Source organism: Solea solea, chromosome 20, assembly GCF_958295425.1.
Source record: "Solea solea chromosome 20, fSolSol10.1, whole genome shotgun sequence".
Lineage (NCBI taxonomy): Eukaryota > Metazoa > Chordata > Actinopteri > Pleuronectiformes > Soleidae > Solea > Solea solea.
Window position 1 is genome coordinate 494,341 of NC_081153.1, and position 13,372 is coordinate 507,712.

The window sequence follows — 13,372 nt, forward strand, 5'->3', positions numbered from 1 at the left end:
ATAATGGAACGTTATGAGACAGAGTTGTTTTCAGGATAAATACAGCGACTGCTTGTAGAAAAAGTGTCGCTGAAGGCAACGGGTTAGTATGAGTATCAGTGGTTTTGCATGAATTTACCTCTAAAATAACTCAGTCTTTTAACGTTCCATTATTATCTCATAGCGTGGTAGATGTGCAGGTCACAACTTTTCCACCAGAGTGTTTTGGAGTTGTTGAATTGTGTATTTGATACGTTTGATGAGGGAAACCAAGAAATCCCATTAGCCTCTGTAGCGTAGCTCTGAGCAGCTCGTGGCTCTGCTCCAGCATTCTAGAAATAGCTTGCACTGACAAATAAAGGTAATGAACCTACTGCTATGGCAATGAGCAATTTGCCAAAATGTTGAACTATCCCTATAAGTCCATTAGCCGCGAGAGATAACCATAGTTGAAGTTCTTAAATAAAGTTACAGTAATTCAATTTTTCATAACCTTTTGTGTCCTGTATTTGTTCCCTAGAATCCATAAAGTGAAAGATGTCAAATCCAGTCCACCTGAGAGTCGTCCTCGGCGGAGATGACGCTAGAAAACTTAGCCTGATGTCAGGTATACCAGCATCTGCGGATCAACTTGTCCATGAGATAAAGACTGCTTTCGGACTTGTGCAGCAGTTCAGACTGCAGTATAAAGATGCAGATTTTGGAAATACATATGTTAATCTCATTTCAACAAGTGAAATAAGAGACAGGGATACTGTGAAAGTGGTATTTTTTGCATGTGAAGAAACTATCTCCAGCATTCCAGGTACTCTACCACCTTGCAGCACCAGCACCCCACTGACTTCTCCCAACATATCCCAAAGCTCTGTGAACTCCTTCAGCTCTCGATCCTTGGACGAGGATGGTTTTTCCTCTGATCACTCATTTGGCAGTGCAGACACCATCATTTTAGATCCATCTCCAGAGTCAAGAACCTCTTCATGGCCTCCAGTCTTCATTGTTCCCAACTTTTCATATTTTGCTGACATTCTACTTCAGAGAGCAAATGCAGAATTCAGAGAAAACGGCACTCTTCTTACCCCTCCCCCAAAGCTAAGAATGGATATTCTTGAAGGCATGGCTGAACAGATCTTCAAATACACAGCATACCCCAGTGGCTCCCAAATTGAAGAGGCTGCTGAGGTCTTGGTGCATGTCCATCCATGTTTGAGGGAAAGAGGAACTCGAGCATCAAAAAACCAAGAAAAGCTGAAGTTAACTTTCTCCCATCTCTCCGTTGTGGTAAAACGAGAGAGAGTCTTGAAAATGAAAGAGTAGCTCTTTTGACAGAGGTGAAAAAGAGACACAATGTGGTCAAGCAGAAAATGCAGAAGACCTTCTCCTACAGACGTCAAGAGGTTGTCCAGGACTCGCCTTTAGTCTCTGACTTTGTGAACAGATGGCCTGCCTTGTTCACAGTCAGTGAGGTAAGCATTACTGATGACATTTTGCACACTTTTCTGCTGATGTGTTAACTGCTTTCCATCTTTATATTTATATTTATCATACAACTGCCCCTTTTTCCCCCTGTACATACATTTCCCTGCACTGTTCACTTGCAATTTGCACACTTCACCTGCAATAACCTTTCTTGTTTTCTGTTTTGTTCATTTCTATTTCAATGTGTGCTGAGAGTCTCGGGAGGACATTTTGTTATGCTTGCATAATAACAATAAAGAATCTTGAATCTTGAATCTTGAAAATGATTTTAAGGTAATTATTACCTTGGGGAAAATATTATTTTATTTTATATGAACATATCTATTTCTACAATAAAAACAATGGTAAGCAGGTTTTCTTCTTATGTCAACAGAATTTCTTAAGACTGTTTTCAGAGATTGATTATAGAGGGAGACTGGACACTAATTTTTCCATTCCATCAAAGATATCAATCTATTGACATGCCATCAGCTTTAAAGATTTTATTTTATTTGTAGCTGCCCAACTTTTTTATTGATGACTTGATCAACTGCTCTCTAGCCTGATATGAGCTGGAGCAGATGCTTTTAAGACTTTAAAATACTTTAAATGTAAACGGTTTGACAAAGCCCTGATTGGATTGAGATGTGATTTATCTGCATCTGATAGTGCCCAAGTGCCAAGTCCTCGAAGTGTCTGTCTTTTTTCAGCACAGAAAATATCTATTGTCTTATAGACTATCTATAAGCTAGAAAGTTATTCTCTCTTTTCCCATTAACACATTTTTTCCCCTCTCTCTTACAGATAAATGCAGAATTCATGCGTATAACAACTTTGCCACTTCAAGCCAAGTTTTTGGGAGAAGTAGACAAATACACACCTAACTTGATGAAGGTCTTCAGCAGTAGAGGAGGAGCTGCTGGAAAGAAGATCAGGCTTCTCATGGCTCCGACAACTAAGGCAAGTGCAGTAAACTGTTACATTATTTAGCCAGAAGAGGCTTTTCTCCCAATATAACATCTCCGTTTCCTATCTACCTTCATCTGTTTAATCTTCCTCCTCAATGAGCTTTGTTATTCTGTCATTTTTCTTTCCTTTGCTGCCATCCTTTATATCCTCTGTGGATGAGATGTTGGACCCCTCATATTTTGGTGTTTTCATCTTCCATACCTCATCTTCCTACTTCTCCACTCTTCCTCTCATCTCCTACAATTTCTTCTCTTTACATGATCACCCCTCTTTCATCCATCTTCTCTTCCTCCCCTTTAACTTCCACTTCTTAATGTCCATCTTTGTTTACCTGGGGGTTATTTGTGACAAAGATCTGATAAATGCTGGAAAATGTCTTAAAAATTTAATAGCTTTAATATTTCATATACATTTTTTTGCAGAGTGAGGATATCGAAGTCAAGAGGGACTGTGTACTTCAAGGTCTTTGTGCTTATCTCAATGAGGACAGCAATACTCTTATCAAGAAGTACTTGGTCAGTAATTGCATTTGATTTTATTGTGATCTTTCAGTCTTGCAATGTTTTATCAGTTTATTTCAAAATGCTCAAATTGTTTCTCATCATTAGAACGTCAACATTGCGGAAGCTGAGAGCGAAATCGCACAGACCACCATGGGGCTGTATGTGATCCAAAAAGAGGGTGCTGATGAGGAGGGAAAGCCAGAGGATGTTGGAGTAGTGATTGAGGGCGTGGAACTTCTGTGCAATCTGGGAAGTGTTTCCTTTGGGTGTGCCATGCTTTTTGGGCTCATCTACACACTCAACCTGAGCTATCCCCAGGAACTCAAATTCACATTTGAGTTCTTTCAGAAAGTGTTGATGAACTTGGATGGTAACAGACTGTCCCCAAAGGTCCAAGCACTTAAAATAAAGATGCTTCAGTGAGCTCAGAAGTTAAGGGGCTGGACAATTAAGCCCAGTCACATTTGGTGTGTTGGACATTGTGATCTTCTTCATCTACTTTGACTTGGTTTGAAATTGTTGATTGTGCTGTGAAATGTGTTGAATGTGCAGTTTGAAGGGATGGGGCATTTGTTTAGATGAACCTGCTTCTGGACACTTTTCATTGATATTACTTAGTTCCAGTTATTATTTTGTTCCCGTTGAAGAGGAATACAGCATTCATATGCACAGCTTTCATTACTGTAAATGTTATTTGTTCATTAGTAAGGGAAACTTGCATTTTTCTGAAAATTGTGCTCAATAATTACCAATATTGATGATTGCAGACCTTGTAGATTCCTATGTGGAGTTCTCTTCTCCTTTAATCCTCTTGTTAGTTTCTGCTTCTGAACATCCCTGGGGGTCAGGTGGACAGTCACCTACAATGTGGATGTGTACAGTTTTGTCATGATTGCCCCCACCCCACATTAGCTCAACTTCTGTTCTGCTGTAATTTCACATGTTAACTGTTAAATGTGTTGCTATGTCCCAACCTTATTGTGAAACAAGTGCCAGTTTGCTGAGCTTGCTTGGCCCTCATGTGGTGAGGCTAAAATGACTGTCCTTGAATAAGGACTTAAGTCTTCATTTTTATTTATGTATTTGTTTAGTTTACCTTGAATATTTTTTTGGTAACTCCTTTTGGTTTGACCTTTTTTTCAAATTGTTGAGGCTAACTGCATTGCACTTAGAAATGGTAGTCTTTGTATATTCATGATGGGATGTATTTTTTTGGTTGAATCTGCGGTGTAATGCAGTATAATATGCTCTGTGGCCATTTATTAGGTACAAGTGTAAACTCTAATGCAGTCCAATTCATGTTGATCCAAAAAATATTTGCATAAGGCCTCCTATAATCAGTTTTATGATTTCATGGTAGAATAAAATGTTTTAATTAATGGTCATGATTTCAAAGCTGGAATTGACAGTAAAACCATTGTATTTATTTGCAATAGATTATTCAAGTGTACCTAATGAAATGGCCACTGCTTATATTATCATCTGCAGTATTAACAGCCTTGACTTTTTCTAATTGCAAGATCTCAAAGATAATCTTCCTTAAACTTGTAAAGTGCTGAATCAGTTCATGCGTTATACTGTGCCGGTGCATCAGTGTCTGATTAGAATTCAGGATTTCCGTTCTTGTCTTTGTTTTGAGATAGACACATGTATGTAGGGCCTATGGTGGCTGTGATGTGCCTTGTTGTTCAAGTTCCAACACCACAGGTGTGGCATCCATGTGGTGCAGACATATTTAAAGTTACTGTAATTTTGAAAATTGCCGATAAAGTTGTCGGAGATATGCTGCGTGTTGCTTTGTGATTTTATGAGGATAACATATTTGAAAAACATTACTATTGTATACTTTAATACATAGCGTTTATGTGAACGTTCACCTTAACTTTAACTGAATAATCACATTAATTTATATAAAAGTTCACCTTACCTTTAACTGAATTAACACACGCAGTTCATGTGAAAGTTCACATTACCTTTTAAGTGAATGAACACATAAGGTTTATGTTTACCTTTGCATTAACTTTAGTTAATGTATTCACACTGATTCAGCATGGTAGAAACACATTGAATTAAATAGGACCCTCACATTGAGCTTGCCTAATAAAATTACATGGAAAAACTTCATGTAATTAAAATACATAAAGTCAACGTTTTTGCTTCAATTATTTTTTGAGTGTATGTGGGTGACATGATTGTGACTGATGAGAGCTCTTTCTGTGCTGTGGGAGGGGCGGAAACCAGATTGGAATTTTTCATAGAGGTAATTTGAGATGGTTGTGAAGCTGGATGGAAACAACTTTTTCTAGGATTTTGGAAATGAATGGAAGATTTGCAATGGGTCTGTAATTGGACAGAGGGATTGGGTCTAAGGTTGGTTTTTTGAGTAGAGGTTTTATCAAAGCTGTTTTGAGGGAGGGAGGAACGTTGGCTGTTTGGAGAGAAAGATTAATGATTTTTGCTATGAGAGGGAATGGTTGTGTGTTTTGAGCAGAGGAGAAGGGAGGGGATCAAGGGAGCAGGTGGATGGTTTGGATCTGCGGATGATCTTCTCGACCTCCTGCTGCGTTGTGGGGATGAAATGTGAGAAATGTTTTGTGCTGAAAGTTGCTGGGATGTCTTGGGACTATGCGTTTGTATGATAGCTGAGCGGATATTGTCAATTTTGGAGGTGAAAAATTCAAGGAACTTGTTGCAGTTACTGTCTGTATGAGTGTTGTATGGAGTGATCTGACGTTTGAGAATGTGATTTACTGTAGAGAAGAGCTGCTTGGAGTTACCTGGGTTATTGTTGATGATTGTGGAATAGTGTTCTGACCTGGATACGGAAAGGGCTTTAGCGTAAGATCTTTGATGTTCCCGGTAGGCCAACTTATGCACCGTCAGGCCGGATGTTACGCTGGCTCGCTCCAGGACACAGCCTGACCTTTTCATTTGCCTCAGCTCCTTTGTGTACCATGGGGTAGCTGGGAGAAGGAGGATGGAGGATAGACTGTTATTGTAAAAATCCTCAAGGTTGGAGACTGAGGAGGATGTAGGTGGGAGAAGAAGCTGGAGATGATGACTTTAGGATGGAGGAACATTAACTGTTCCTGACAGTTAATGTACTTTTTGGTTTTGTGTAGGAAGATGGTAGGGGGAGTTTCATGTTGACTGCCTGATGGTCAGACACACCAGTGTCATATACATGGAGCTCAGTGACTGTGAGGGAGTCGGTGATAACTAGGTCCAGGGTATGGCCTTTATTGTGGGTGGAGACATTGACATGTTGGGTGAGGTTGAGGCAGTCCAGTACTTCTTTGAATTCCGTGGCTAGTTGATTGGAGGGAGAGTCCATATGAATATTAAAATCACCAATAACCAAAATGTTTTTGTAGGATGTGCAGAGTGAAATGAGGAAATTGTGTATATCTGTAATAAATGTTGGTTGGGATTTTGGAGGGCGATAGATAATTCAATTCAATTCAATTCAATTTTATTTGTATAGCGCCAAATCATAACATACATGATCTCAGGTCTGTACATAGACAACATCAAGGAGAGCAGAGAAACACAACAGTTCACACAATGAGCAAACACTAGGCATCAGTGGAGAGAAAAAACTCCCTCTTAACAGAAGAAGAAATCTCTGACAGAACCAGACTCAGAGATGTGCGGTCATCTGCCTCGACCGGTTGAGGTGAAAGGAAAATGGGAGACAGTGGAGAGGTGGGGGACAGAAAGGACAAGAGGGAGATGAGGTAGAGACAGAAGAGAGAGAGAGACCAGGAGCAGATACACAACAACTGTATCAAGTTACAAGTTTATACAGTTAATGATATCGACTTTTAATTATAGCACAATAATAATGGTGATGATATGTATGATATGGATAGCCTCGAAAACTGGATCTGGATCCTGCAACCTGCAAGATGAGAATACAGAGAGAGAGAGAGAGGGAAGGACACAAACTTGGGAGAGAAAGAGACAAGGTTAATGACATATAAAAAGTCATATTCATACCCTGAGTGTGAGAGAGTGAATGTGCGTGAATGTGCGTAAATAAGAGCTCTTGTTACATTTAGAGGGTGTTTGCATTTGAGTACCAGATTTTCAAAGGAACAGAAATTTGGGGCAGACAGAAGGCTCAATTCAATGTCACTGTGCTGTAAAACAGCGAGGCCACCACCACGGCCAGTTGTACGGGCTTTGCTCAGGTAATTATACCCGGGCGACAAGCCTCATTTAGAACTGAATAAACTTCAGGCTGCTGCCACGTTTCTGTGAGGCAGAGAATGCCCAGCCCCTTGTCCTTAATGTGTTCGTGAATAAATCGAGATTTATTGGATAAAGACTGTACATTTAATTGTTCAAAGAGGATATGATTTGTAGAGTCCTGTTTGTTCAGAGGCCGGAGGACACTGTGATCCACTCCAGGTTTTGCAGTGCACTGGCTCATATCTGTGCTCGTAGTTGTCATGCTCTAATGACGTGCACCGTGACGCAGGTGTTGCACGACAGGACGTTCAGCTGACCACAGGGATGTTATGGAGCTGTGGTCACCAGGTGAAGACAGATTGAACCTGTGGCCAGACCCCCGGTGGATGTAACGGGGCCGACGAGGGAGGTCGAGGTGTCCACGTGGATCTCTGCTCGTGTGGTGACGCTGGAGTTCCATTGAGCTGCCGAACATGCCGCTGCTCGAGTTGCCCATGTTAGCTGATGCTAACGTTAGCCAGGATCCTTGCCATTGTAACTACACATGCTGCCACTGTATCTACACCTGTTGTCACTGTAACTACACCTGCTGTCATTGTAACAACACCTGCTGCCACTGTAACTACACCTGCTACATTTACAGCAACTACACCTGCTGCCACTGTAACTACACCTGCTGTCATTGTAACTACACCTGCTGCCACTGTAACTACCCCTGCTGCCACTGTAACTACTCCTGCTGCCACTGTAACTACACCTGCTGCCACTGTAACTACCCCTGCTGCCACTGTAACTACCCCTGCTGCCACTGTAACTACACCTGCTGCTACTGCAACTACACCTCCTGCCACTGCAACTACTCCTGCTGCCACTGTATCTACACCTGCTGCTACTGTATCTACACCTGCTGCCACTGTATCTACACCTGCTGCCACTGTATCTACACCTGCTGCCACTGTATCTACACCTGCTGCCACTGCAACTACACCTGCTGCCACTGTAACTACACCTGCTGCTACTGTATCTACACCTGCTGCTACTGTATCTACACCTGCTGCCACTGTATCTACACCTACTGTCACTGCAACTACACCTGCTGCCACCACCTCATCAGCTTTTGTCAGCACAATCAATGTGTTGTCAGTTGCTGTTGCCATGTTGTCAGGTGTACTTTGTTTCCATCTTTGAAGACGTTAAGTTCAATTCTTTGTAAACGTTGTGAAGAAATGAAGGAGTTTTGATGTAAACATCTAATTTTATATGCTAAGTTATCTGTGTGTGTGTGTGTCTTCCTGAGATTGTGTGTATATTAACCACATATCTGTGATGGGAGGAGTTTATTATTATTTGTCATTTTTTTAGTAACTTAAATTAAAACACTGTAACTGAAATGGTGTGGTTCATGAAACGGTTTTAGGTTTTTGTTCTTAATTCAGACTTCTAATAAGTCGCACTCACTGACACTGGTTTGTTGAAGACCTTTACAATAGATGATATTCCTAACAGATAATTCACTTTTAAAGATTCAATTGAACAAAATTTTTGATAAAGAACTTTCCAGAGAATGAGTCACTGATTTTCACAGGGCCACACAGTGGAGTATGTGGCTAGCACTGTTGCCTCACAGTGAGAAGGTTGTCGGTTTGTGTCCTGATGGACTGGCGACCTGTCGAGGGTGTGACCCCGCCTATTAGGGTGTGACCCCGCCTATAAGTCGCTCACCATGACTATCCCGGCCACGGTCACCGCGCTGGACAGATTCCAGCTGATTCGGGCAGACAGGACGGCGGAGGAGGGCTGCCGCAGGAATTTTTGCATGTTATCGTGATAGCTGCTTACGTTCCCCCCTCTGCTAATGCTAATGCAGCCTGTGATGTCCTGCACTCAGTGATGAGCAGGCTGCAGACACAGCATCCACAGGCTTTCCTCCTGATCTATGCTCATACTCACTCAGTATGTCACATGCCACACCAGAGACAATAAAACACTGGACCTTTTCTATGCCAACAGCTCATCCCCCCCTCCCTCCCCTCAGAAGATCTGATCACAACCTGGTTCATCTCCTTCCTGTGTACAAACCTCTGTTGCACAGGCAACCAAGGCACCAATTCAATTCAATTCAATTCAATTTGTATAGCGCCAAATCATAACATACATGATCTCAGGTCTGTACATAGACAACATCAAGGAGAGCAGAGAAACACAACAGTTCACACAATGAGCAAACACTAGGCATCAGTGGAGAGAAAAAAACTCCCTCTTAACAGAAGAAGAAATCTCTGACAGAACCAGACTCAGAGATGTGCAGCATCTGCCTCGACCGGTTGGGGTGAAAGGAAAATGGGGGACAGCGGAGAGGTGGGGGACAGAAAGGGGGGAGAGAAAGGACAAGAGGGAGATGAGGTAGAGACAGAAGAGAGAGAGAGACCAGGAGCAGATACACAACAACTGTATCAAGTTACAAGTTTATACAGTTAATGATATCGACTTTTAATTATAGCACAATTATAATGGTGATGATATGTATGATATGGATAGCCTCAAAAACTGGATCTGGATCCTGCAACCTGCAAGATGAGGATACAGAGAGAGAGAGAGAGGGAAGGAAGGAAGGACACAAACTAGGGAGAGAAAGAGACAAGGTTAATGACATATAAAAAGTCATATTCATACCCTGAGTGTGAGAGAGTGAATGTGCGTGCACCACAGGAAAATCCCCCAGCAGTCTAGGTCTATAGCAGCAGAACTAAGAGCTGGTCCAGGTTTCCCTGAACCAGCTCTAACTATAAGCTTTATCAAAAAGGAAAGTTTGAAGTCTAACTTTAAATACAGAGAGAGGCTCCGCCTCCCGAACTGTCATTGGAAGCTGGTTCCACAGGAGAGGAGGAGCCTGGTAACTGAAGGCTCCGCCTCCCATTCTGCTTTTACAGACTCTGGGAACCACAAGTAAACCTGTATTTTGGGACCTAAGTGGTCTGTTAGGGTGATAAGGTAAGACTAGGTCTTTCAGGTATGAAGGGGCCTGACCATTAAGTGCTTTGTACGTGAGGAGGAGGATTTTAAATTGAATTCTAAACTGTGGGTGGAGCCAGTGTAGAGAAGCTAACACTGGAGTTATATGGTCTCTCTTTCTAGTTCCTGTCAGAACTCGTGCTGCAGCATTAGGTTTCTAATAAAATGTCCTAAGCTGCTAGATAAGAGAGCTGCTCCATCCAAAGTGGGATGGACGCCGTCTCTCCTCATGAGACCAGGTTTCCCCCAGAAGGTTTGCCAGTTATCTAAAAACCCAATGTTGTTTTCTGGACACCACCTCGACAGCCAGCGATTGAATGACGACATGCGGCTATACATGTCATCACGTATCATGCATTATAAGAACTGGACAGCACCGCCCCTGTGGCTCCGTTCCCTCCTATGGAGTTGCTCACACAGCACATATGTCGAAAAAGAGCTCGCCAGACCATGTGACCAACACGCAATGCATTCTGGGGGGGAAAGGCAAAATGCCAGTAGTCCGGCTGTCCAGATTATTTCACTCTAATTCATGTGTTCATCACATTTATCAGTAACTTTATGAACCTAATAAACGATAAGACATCAGTGGTGAAGTGGGCGCAGGTCTCAGGTCATCACACACAGTATGAATCCACACAGCAGCTCGTTAATACATCGATAATTACTTTGAAAATAAATCCTCATGAGCGACGAAATAAATAACTAAAATCTGTTTTGTCCTAATATTTTAAAAAAATGTAAAAGAAAACCCATCAACTTCTCCGTTTATTTACATTTCTCATAAAGTTTTCACATCATACGGTTCCCTGACAGTAGTGCCGTTGCCGACCGTGCTTTGCTGTGCTCGTACACAGCTGTATAATATAAGATCTATACATGCCTATGTCCATGTCTCGAGGTGTCTTATATATATCACTTTTATAGGCGTCTCTTTTACTATTGTGATCAATTGGAAAATTGCTTTTTGGGCTGCATGAGTATTTTTTGTTGCAGTACCACGAGTGGCCACCCTGACAAAATTGTCGCTCTGAGCGAACTGAATCATTTCCACATCACTCGCAGCCTTTGGGACATTCCCTTTCCGTAAGGACTGTGGCTTTTGTAAATTTGTTTCAAGTTTTGTCATACTGGTTTGCACTTCCAGGCCGCCGTAGAGGACTCGGGATTGTGTGTTGGACATGGCTGCAGTACAGAGGCCCCACAGGGAACGGTTCTGGCTCTGTTCCTCTTCACCCTGTACACTGCAGACTTCTCCTACAGCTCCCCCTCCTGTCACCTGCAGAAGTTCTCTGATGACTCTGCAATTGTCGGCCTCATCACAGTCAATGACGACAAAGAGTACAGAGAAATTATACAGGACTTTGTCCATGCAGAACCGCACACAACACTCCTCCTACACCGGTGAACATCCAGGAAACGGACATTGAGATGGTAACATCTTACAAGTACCTGGGTTTTTACAGAATGTCCTGGGGCCTGTTACACGAAACTAGGGTCAGGGATTAAGCTGGGCTATGTTACTTATTCTGGCTGAATTTAGCCTCAAGTCAGTTGCAAGAAAGCAATGGCGCACAAGTTACCATGGCGATTGATTCTTTGTGGTCAACCTGATCGGGACAGTTCAGTTCAGTATGTTTCCAAACCAAACACAAACAAATGAGACGTGTGAGTCTTTGTATGAAACATTAGCTTGTGTAACGTCATAGACACACCAGCAGGGGGCAGCAGAGACCAGAGGAGCCTTTGATGTAAAGACTGACATCAGTGAACTAGAGTCTTTTATAAAATTCATTAATGTTTAGATTCAGATGTTTTCCCAAGTTTTCTGATGGAATGAATGTGAGAGTTTACTTTGTGTTTTCTTTTGTTTTGCTAGTTATTCTGCTGCTCATATCTGCATCAGGAACACATTTGTTCCTCCATGTTGGGTTAGTGTTATCACAGTAATTATCACTATAACTGTTAACACTTCACATGAAATTTCTTTTCTTGGCTCTTTTCATCTCTGGTCCCACCGTGGACTGAGTTTGAATAAATATTGTCCGAACTTTTATCAGCACCTGTCGACTTTATAAATGGAAACAGGCATAGGATGTGTAGGACATGTAGAATGTGTAGGACATGTAGAATGTGTAGTACATGTAGGATGTGTAGTACATGTAGGATGTGGAGGACATGTAGGATGTGTAGTACATGTAGAATGTGTAGATGTACATGTAGAAAATGACATGACATGTAATGTGTAGTACATGTAGAATGTGTAGGATGTGTAGAACATGTAGAATGTGGAGGACATGTAGGATGTGTAGGACAAGTAGGATGTGGAGGACATATAGGATGTGGAGGACATGTAGGGTGTAGAGGACATGCAGGATGTGTAGAATGTGGAGGATGTGTAGGATGTGGAGGACATGTAGGACATATATAAATCATGATGTTTTTGACCTTCACAAAGTTTTATAAATGAGGCCCCAGGTCTGAAGGAGACCACAGTCCTGCACCTACTGACCAGGTCTCACTGACTAGGTTCACTCATGTAAACGGAGATAAATGGAGATGAGATTGAGTCCCTCAGCTGGATGTGGTTATGGTATGTCTGCATGGTAACCATGGTAAACATAAGACCTTACTGGAAACATATAACTGAGCTCACACCTGAAGAGATGAAGACAAGAAACCTGTCCCTTCAGTGGACAAATGAACAGTTGTGAGTTGATGAAAGTCTGTTAGCATAGCATAATATAACATACCACATTATAATTTAATGTAATGTAATATAATGTAATATAATATAATATAATATAATATAATATAATATAATATAATATAATATAATATAGGGTCACACGGTGGAGTAGTGGTTAGCACTCTCGCCAGCGAGAAGACCCGGGTTCGAGCCCCGGTTGGAACAAGGGCCTTTCTGCATGGAGTTTGCATGTTCTCCCCGTGTGTGCGTGGGTTCTCTCCGGGTTCTCCGGCTTCCTCCCACAGTCCAAAAACATGCAATGTTTGGGGATAGGTAAACATCCCCAAAGATAGGTAAATTGGACACTCTAAATTGACCATAGGTGTGAGAGTGAATGGTTGTTTGTCTCTATCTGTGTGTGGCCCTGCGATGGACTGGCGAACTGTCCAGGGTGTACCCCGCCTATCGCCCGATGTAGCTGAGATTGGCACAGCACCCCCCGCGACCCTCTGGTGGAGGATAAAGCGGTAGATGATGACTGATAATATAATATAACTAGGGCTGTCAT